Source organism: Schistocerca serialis, chromosome 10, assembly GCF_023864345.2.
Source record: "Schistocerca serialis cubense isolate TAMUIC-IGC-003099 chromosome 10, iqSchSeri2.2, whole genome shotgun sequence".
Lineage (NCBI taxonomy): Eukaryota > Metazoa > Arthropoda > Insecta > Orthoptera > Acrididae > Schistocerca > Schistocerca serialis.
Window position 1 is genome coordinate 35,355,496 of NC_064647.1, and position 9,642 is coordinate 35,365,137.

Sequence of the window (9,642 nt, forward strand, 5' to 3'; positions counted from 1 at the left end):
TCAGTGTAATAATTGTCTTGAACCATGGCAAGTGAAAAATGTAGCTTTAGTTCTTCCCACTGCTCCAGAATTCTTCGTATTGCTGGTTCAAGTGAAAGCCAATGTGTTGCACAGACCTTCAAAATTTTTAGTGGCTGTTTTCCACAGTTTGTCTCATAAACCTTTTTATATTCGTCTTGTCTTTTGGGTGAAATGGAGAACCAATTGTAGGTTTCCCGTACAAGAAACACTATGTTTCTAGGTATGGTATTCATTGAGGCGTGCAAAACTGCAAGCTGAAGAGAGTGACAAATGTAACAGATCAATACCAAATGCTTCAAACCATATTCTCTCTTGAGTTATACGAAAAGCCCATTGTTTATTCCAACCATTGCAGAAGCATTATCTGTGCCAATTCCTACCATATTAGCTACTGGAAGTTAAGAATTCACAAAGAACAGCAGCCAGATTTCTTGCATCTGCAGTTTCTACTACAGCGAGTTTGAGAAATGCTGATCTAATGGTTTGGTTGTTTACACTATAGTACCGTATAACAATACCTAGCATTTTAGATATTGATACATCTGTGGATTCATCTATTAATACACTGTATTTTTGGTTACCTATGTCTTCAACCAATGATTGTGTAAAATATGCAGCCAAAACTTCAGTTACAATGTTAGTGCACTTTGTACGATGTAATTTCATGTTTTTAGCGCCCTCATCACCGGAAACACCTTCTTGCACAGTATCCCTAAATGATCTACAGCTAAAATAGAACAATGTTCAGCAATAAATAAAGAAAGGGCGCCTTCCGCTCTGCTTGCTATTGTAACTAGTGTTCGGAACAATTTTCACAGGTAAGGTGGTTTGTGTTTTTTTTAAATCAGTTTTTTTGTTTATGCTTAATAGTTTTCGAATGCTTTCTAATACCACACAATTTAGCATAAAACTCTGTTGCACATACTTGACATCTTGCCTTGGATAAGTCTCCAACGACTGGTTTCAGCCACCCATTGAATTCAGGTTCAGCTTCCCACCAATCCCAATACTTTTGAGCGTATTGCTTCTTCTTCTGCGGTAAATCCATTATGTAAGACACCACAACATAAGTTTAACCAATTTATAATAACTGAAAATACATTAAAACTCAGGCGAACTAGGGGTCATGAAACAATCTACTCACTCGGTAACTCGACATCAGTCCTATTGTTCATTTTTTAAAACGTAATAATGTTTGAGATACCCCCACCGAATTGTTCTTGCGTTACCACTGTGCATGTGGTAATAATTTGACTGCGACTTAACATTTCGAAAATTTAGAGGTTGCTGGACAGAAATGTATTTAATTATACTTAATATTATGTATGTTTTTTGTCAATTCGAAAAATAAAGGGAGTTCAAAAGTTGAAGAATTATAGATCGATACGCTATCGACGATAATAGGCTGATGGGTAATGAATAATGAATTTTTCTATAGTCAACGTTTTCTTGCTCTGTAGGCAATTCCCACATTCAGGTTTACTAAATGCTGAACAATGCTACATGATCTGCTAAGAACTTAATTTAACTTAGTAAATCTAGAACAAAGTCAGTGTAGTACCCATTCTACAATTAAAAATCTTAGTTTTTTAATGAAAATACTGGCCTAAAATAGTTTTGATTTGTACTTCAAAAGTCGTCAGATAAGTCGCTAAATAATTTTTGTCGTTAACTTTGTTTTTTTCCCCCTCCCTCGCTAAACCCCGGTCCGCATGCAACGATCTGTCTGCGCAGACATCGGCGCAGACGTCTGTACATGCAAAAGATACCTGCAAATGAGGTGTGTTCACACGACACAAACCCCAATCTACTACTCGCCCACCATCTGTCGGTGTAGAAAAGAAATATCAGTGGCAAGCGACTACGCTCCCCGTAAACGTCAAAAATTTAATTCAGTTATATTGAAATATAGAAATGGAGGAAGTTCTGTTGCGGTCTGTGTTCGCAACTTGTGTTGCAAAAAAATTTTAATGAAGTCATATCGTCAAGAAAGGAAGAAAGAATCTTTAATTACCGCCTCTCTAAGGCACGCATTTTCCATACAACCATAAACTTGAAGCTGGAGAATATTGACACTGTGGTATTAACTTGCAGTGTTTCACACTTTTTGCGCAGAAGAAACCCGCAATTTTACACACCATATGAGTCACTGGATCGCGAAAATATCAACGAATGTTCTCTTGAACTGGGCGAAAGATGTGACGAAGAAATTATGCACGCCCTGCAACGTGGAAGGAGTGGACAAATTTTTGAAAGCGCAAAAACTGTTAGAAATAAACATTATTTCAGTACTGCTGGAGCTGTTCCATGGCAGGATGGATTTGTGTCGTAATAAATTTGTTTTGTAAAACATGGACAAGTATATTCATGTTTCTTTTTATAACAGTAGTTAATTTTCTATTATGTTTGCACACAAATATATTCTTTTGAATACACTTTTGATAAACGTATGTGAAATATATTGTTTTACATTACCTCGTGTTCCATTTCCTCGCACATTGACACACCAATTTCATCTTGGCGTTTCTTGACCACTAAGAAAGCCAAGCAGATCAAAATACCATAACGTTGGCTTGTATACTTGATCTATTCCTACACCAGATCTTCTAGATTTCTGAACTTTGGATAACTCTTTCCGGTAAACAGTTCGTAAGGATTTTTTTTTTATTACTGTTTCTCTGTTTGCCGAGGCGTCAACTGCCCTTAATTTTTCAAGTAGAGCATTGTATGCTGCTGTCTTTTTGTCTCGGTCACTATATTCTTTACTTTTAATCTTCCGCAAACATGGGTGGTTTCTATATATTTCAATGAATTCACTTACAGACTCTCGAGAACACTTACGAGTATCAGCCATTTTAATGCCCTGTGCGCACAAATACAAACACTAGACTGAGCAAACAGCTGTTTCGCGCCAGATTTGCGGCGATCTCCTGTCCACACGCTCCAACTTGTCTGCGCAGATGTGGTTTGAACCCACAGATTTGAGAGGTTTCGCTCAAACCTCCAACTCCAACTTCCAGGTTTGCACACACCTCAGGTTGGTGCAAATCTTTTGTCCACACGCAACGATCTGTCTGCGCAGATGTGATGTGCGCAGAAAGATCGTTGCGTGTGGACGGGCCTTAAGACGAAAGCAAAAGTCGCCATTTCTAGCAACAAAGTCGCTAAATTGGCAACACTGACTGGTTCCTTACCGGTTGTAAGGTCTGCCACCAAAGCAGGTATACGGCGGCAGACGACGCTGCTGCCGCGTTCAGCACGCGTCACCTTCCAAACAATGGCACCCGGTCGGTGCAGTCTGCGGTCGTGTTCGGAACCGCACCTTAACACATCGTACACTATAAGTGGTGACAGCCTGTCGCTGTTTATTACGGCGTTACGTGTGCTACCGTCCAGGTGTCTGCCTATCTTTGACGAATGTGGAGAAACAAGCTAGACAGCAATTATGTATGGGACAACGTCACGGGGGACGGAATGGCGTCGTATAGTGTATTCATACGACTCTTGTTTTTTTCGAAAATGATGGCCAATTTTGGTTCGCTGCAGACGGGGAGTGGCATCACAGGGACTGCATTTGAACAAGAGATACACTGCTAACTCAAGGCCTTATGATGTGGGATGCTATTGGGTACAACCACAAATTAAAGTTGGCGCGTGTCCAGGACACTATGCCCAATGTGACCTACGTGAATGTCTTTCTGCGACCCTTAGTGATACATCCCATTCCTTGAATGAGAGGTATCACATCCTTAAATATATATGTCAAAGAAAAGATGTTCGTGACAGGGTAGTCAATAAATGGTGAGCAACCAACTGTTGGGAGGTGTTTTAAATCATAGGTGCTGATACCAGAGCTAATGATCTAGTGACTGTACAAAAGTGGGTAGCAGTCAGACAACCATACATGCTGAGGTGGAGACGGAATTCCACAGAGGGGGCAGTGCGGAAGAAAGGCCTTCGTGAAATCTAAGAATGTGCAATGTCAAAGATAATTAATATATTGTTAATTATCAAGGTGAATATCAGATCTGTTATGTTCCTAGTACTGAGAGGCCGTATATGAGTGAGTTGGTAGCTGTCCTCATTTATTGTGTATTGAGCTGCAATTCTGAAGAAAATATACGAAGGTGAATTGAATCTCACTTCTTATTTACGTGGTGGAGTGAATGAGGGCGAGAAGTTAATTTTCAGTAGATTTATCTGCAGCCTGTAAGGAGGTGAAGTCTGAGCCAAGTTGGAGGAAGAAGGCACACCGATTTAGGGCACAGTCTAGCTGGACCCTGATTAATAATACTTAACAGCGACAACTGAATATTCTGGAAGTGACATTCATTGTGAAAGGTGTGTTCAGGTGGCGACTTATCAAGTGTTTGGTGGATGAGATGAAGTATAACACAAACCACCAGACAGCCCAAACTAACCTGAAACACTTCAACCAATAGCCATACCCTTTCTGCACAACGCCCCAGACGCCATTTTTCAGCAAGACAATGCATGACCACGTGCCTTCTTGGTGTCACAGGATGCCAGTCCTTTGCTGTGGCCCCCTCCTCCCAGTAGTTTCAGCAAGTACATAAAATACTTTTAGGTGCCTTAACAGTTGTGTCTAAAGCATCTATGAAACGTGCAGTAGAAGAAACTGTAAATATTTGTGGAACCAGGACATTGCTGTTGCACTTGATGGGACATGGCAATGTCGAGGACATTATTCCTTGAATGATGGTGTGCTACTTCTCTGGAGAATGGAAAAGTTGATTTGAGTGCTTATCTAAGTACTGCCACGGCAACACTGAAGGACATATTGAATATCAGTGTTCTAAGAATTATGATGGTTCCACTGGTGGTATGGAGTGTGATGGAGCTCTAAAAGTATTTCAGAGGTCGGTGCCCGTTTATAACATTACATATACGAAGTACCTAGGCGATGGGGACTCTAAAGCTTTCAATAAAATTAATGAGTTCAATGTTTATGGCGATTCCTTGGTAACAAAACTGGAGTGTTGTGGACATGTGCGAAAGAGGATGGGTGTTAGACTGAGGAAGCTGCAAAGAGAAATGAAAGGAAAGTTACTGTCTGATGGAAAAATCTCTGTTTGGCTGAGGCAGATTGACAGAAACTGAAATAGACCTCCTTCAGAGTTATTATGGACTGGCCATTAGATGAACTGCGCCTCTGAATGATGTTACAGCAATGAAAAAGTTGTATGGGCCACCTACTTTCTAAAGTTGTCCACAGATGACCACCCTGTTAATGGACTTTGTCCTAAAGAAGCAGTTTCTTGGTATATTTGACCACACTCTTATGCTTTTTGGTAACCACATCATCAAAGCATTCTCTTCCTGAGCCTGTTATGAATGAAATAAAACCAATTTTGAGACACTTGAGTGACCCTGTTTTGCTTAGTTAATGTCTTCCATCAGGGCACTCGGAATACAAATGAAAGTTTACCCAAGAATGTTTTTGTACGACTACATACATTAGAAGTTGGTGTACTAGATGCACTGATATGTTTCAATGACGGAGTCATAGAAAGGTTGGAAGTCCAGAGGAATTTAGGCATGAAGTGTGGCTCTAATATGGAGGATCAATTGCTTGCATGTGACAGACAGCAGGTGCAAGTTACCAAAGAAGCAAGAAGTGCTAAAAGGAATGCCAAGAGGAAGCTTGAAGATGAAGAAATGCTACACTATGAAGACCATGCTTTGCGAATGTTCTGAGGCACAGTTTAATTGGACTCATATCTTCATTTACAATTTCCCGAAAGCTGTATTTTTCAGAATTGAGGTACAAATATGTCGTAAAGTTTATAAAGCATTGCTCTAATTTTTTTCTGTAACTTTCAATAGGCCATACTTATGTAGTAGACCTAAGCTTTATTCCAGAATCAACTAAATTGTAGAAAAAATAACATGTACTAGGGAAAAATTGTAAAAAATAAATGTAAGATGATATTTTTTATCCTTGTAATATACATAATAGGTGGAACTAAATAGGTCTAGTACCTCAGCCATCCTGTCATGCATACCTGATAAAATATATGGTCTCCTTCAAATGTATAACTTAAGGATTAAATAGTACCTCAATTTGAAGAAGCACTTTGGGGGGGGGGGGGGGGGGGACATCAATTTCTTTGTAATTTTTTAATAACCCTAAGCAGGTTCAAAAATACTCAAAATACTTCTAATTTGTTTAGAAAGTGTGCTGCATTACCTGATATCAACAAAAAATCTGTTAACACATCTACATTATAAACAGTGCCTGAAAGAAATAGGTGTTGATTGTTAATATTGAGCCAGAAACCTTAAAAAGTTGCATAAAAGAAATATGCGGAACTTGTAATGGTACCTGACAGCATGCCACATTTGTCTGTTTGCAGTTACTGAAGTATTATAAATTGGTGGAACAGTGAAATAATATTCATGAATTATCTTTTGATCTATCATAAAGATGCTCAATTTCAGAGTGCGCAATGATGTCACAATATGCTGCTGAATTTTTATTATTTCTATAAAAAAATAGTCCATTTGAATTGTATAAAAATTATGAAATATCTTTCAAATATGAATTTGATATAAATAAAATCTGTTTTCAAGCTTCATTATGAATAAATTTTCAAGCTTTCAGCAGTAGTCTGTCATCATCGTCATTAGCGAAACTAGCGACTCCTGGGATTGACACAGTGTTCCACTTTTATGGTGTGTAAGAAACCGACCTTTACTGACCAGTATCAAAACACAAATAGTTTTTCACAATACTGCAGCCATAAAAGTAATCTCGAACAATTTAGGACACAGAGCGGACAATCTGAAAATGACCATCTACAGCCAGATTCAACAACATGACCACAGGAAGATAGAAACTGCAGATGCTTTCAGGTGTCACTGGCGAAGGATGCTTTACGAGTGGGCGGAAGCATTTCTTCTCAACTCTGGATTGATGACCAGCAAATAGAAAATGTGCTCCAGAGATGTAGACAGATACTAGTGCTCAAGCCTGCTTCCAAGATATGCTAATCCCTGCTGAAGATAAAACAAGTCTTCTGGTGCCCAGTGTGTATGGCATTCCCTGTGACTCACCACATAAAACCAAGTGAGCTGTGTCCAAATACTGACTAAAGAACTGACACAAGGTACAATGTGAAAAGACGAGTGTCTTGACCTATGTCTTCAAATTTAGATTCTGTTACAAAAGAGACAGATAAGGTTAGATTAAATTGCAACCATTTTAACAGAGATCTGGGGTGGGGGGTGGGGGTGGGGAGATACTTAGCCAACAGTTTTAACAGAGATTGGGGGGGGGGGGGGGGAGGGGATATACTGAGTTCTACATCTACATCTATACTCCGCAAGCCACCTGACGGTGTGTAGCGGAGGGTACCCTGAGTACCTCAACCGGTTCTCCCTTCTATTCCAGTCTCGTATTGTTCGTGGAAAGGATTGTCTGTATGCTTCTGTGTGGGCTCTAATCTCTCTGATTTTATCCTCATGGTCTCTTCGCGAGATATACGTAGGAGGGAGCAATATACTGCTGGACTCTTCGGTGAAGGTATGTTCTCGAAACTTTAACAAAAGCCCGTACCGAGCTACTGAGCGTCTCTCCTGCAGAGTCCTCCACTGGAGTTTACCTATCATCTCCGTAACGCTTTCGCGATTACTAAATGATCCTGTAACGAAGCGCGCTGCTTTCCGTTGGATCTTCTCTATCTCTTCTATGAACCCTATCTGGTACGGATCCCACACCGCTGAGCAGTATTCAAGCAGTGGGCGAACGAGTGTACTGTAACCTACTTCCTTTGTTTTCAGATTGCATTTCCTTAGGATTCTTCCAATGAATCTCAGTCTGGCATCTGCTTTACGGACGATCAACTTTATATGATCATTCCATTTTAAATCACTTCTAATGCGTACTCCCAGATAATTTATGGAATTAACTGCTTCCAGTTGCTGACCTGCTATTTTGTAGCTAAATGATAAGGGATCTATCTTTCTATGCATTCGCAGCACATTACACTTGTCTACATTGAGATTCAATTGCCATTCCCTGCACCATGCGTCAATTCGCTGCAGATCCTCCTGCATTTCAGTACAATTTTCCATTGTTACAACCTCTCGATACACCACAGCATCATCTGCAAAAAGCCTCAGTGAACTTCCGATATGCCTTCTGCAACGGTCCCATGACACTCCCCTGTGGCACACCTGAAATCACACTTACTTCGGAAGACTTCTTAAGGCTGGTATTACCCTATCAAATTTCTTTGTCAAAGAAATGTGATTGTGTAATAGGGAACTTGTCAAATGTCATGAAATATTTGATCAAATCTAGGGCCTCGCTGTAGATTTGATCAGAGAAGTCGCTTGTCTTCTGTTCACTGCAATGTAACATGTTACCACATGGAGCACCAGCATCCCTGCAGCATTCTGTCATCTGGAGTGTTTTATAATTGCTGGTAAATACAAATGGTGTGTACCGACAACTATAAAACTAATAGAAATGTATGAAGCTGATGAGGCCCTTTACATTGTTAGGCACCCTGAATACAAAAATAAATTAAGAAGATTGGAGACCTGACATGACCTGACCTGACCTAACCCTCTCCTGTAGCAAGGAATTGGAGTGTTACAGTGAGCCTGTCTTCTGCAGATGTAGCAGTTCTTAAGTGAGTATTGTGCTTTATGATATGAAGATACACTTCACTGAGCACATACAGAAATGTATGCTCATCCATTCTTAAGTAATTGATGTACGACTTGACGTCCTCCACTATAAGCTCACGTACGAAGTTCTGTTGAACGCTTTTATCGTGTTGTCGTAAAACCCACAGCTTCACCCGCATACGTTTCCTTTTTTTCTCCCGCACACAGTGCAATTGTGGTACATGCAACTGCTGCGGTTAATAACAAGTTGTTGTTATCAGCCATCTTGAACTTTGACGAAAAATATGATGGCAGTGTAATACCCCTTTTTAGCGCCACGTCAAAGATCTTTGTCAAATATATTTGACGAACATTTGATCAAATCTTTGACAAAGAAATTTGATAGTGTAATACCGGCCTAAGTCATGGGGGGCTGCGACTTTGGGCACTGTGCTGAAGCAGAAAGATGGATGTCTGACACTTGTAGGGAGCTGAAAGCAGCAGTTTCAAACATGACACAACACTAGCCCCCTCGCACAACCTGTCACGCTCGGTGCTACATAGTGCCGCGAGCTACTCACATCGTTTCCACATCAGCTATCAATTATCAGGCCACAGTCTGGAAGCTTCCATAAGCTGCTTTCTCACCTATGTGAGCAGAGCACTTTGCTGACCTCAGCAGTCAGTTTTACTCCTGATGATGTCAGAGACAGCTGTCAAAAGCTCAAAAATTTTATCCAAATTGACACCAGCTTGCAATGAGAGAAGATTTCAAGCGGATATGCTGCTGTAAAGGACACCAAAGATGCAGTCTGCCACATTTATTTTTATGTATGTGCAATTTCTAAGTACCCAGACACAATTTGTTTAAAAGTGTTAATGTGAAAGAGGAATAAAAATATATAAAATACATCAAAAGTCACGCCTGAACCATTTCACTTGAGGGCGGGGGATGTTAGCAGAAAAGGACAGAAGTAGAATGAC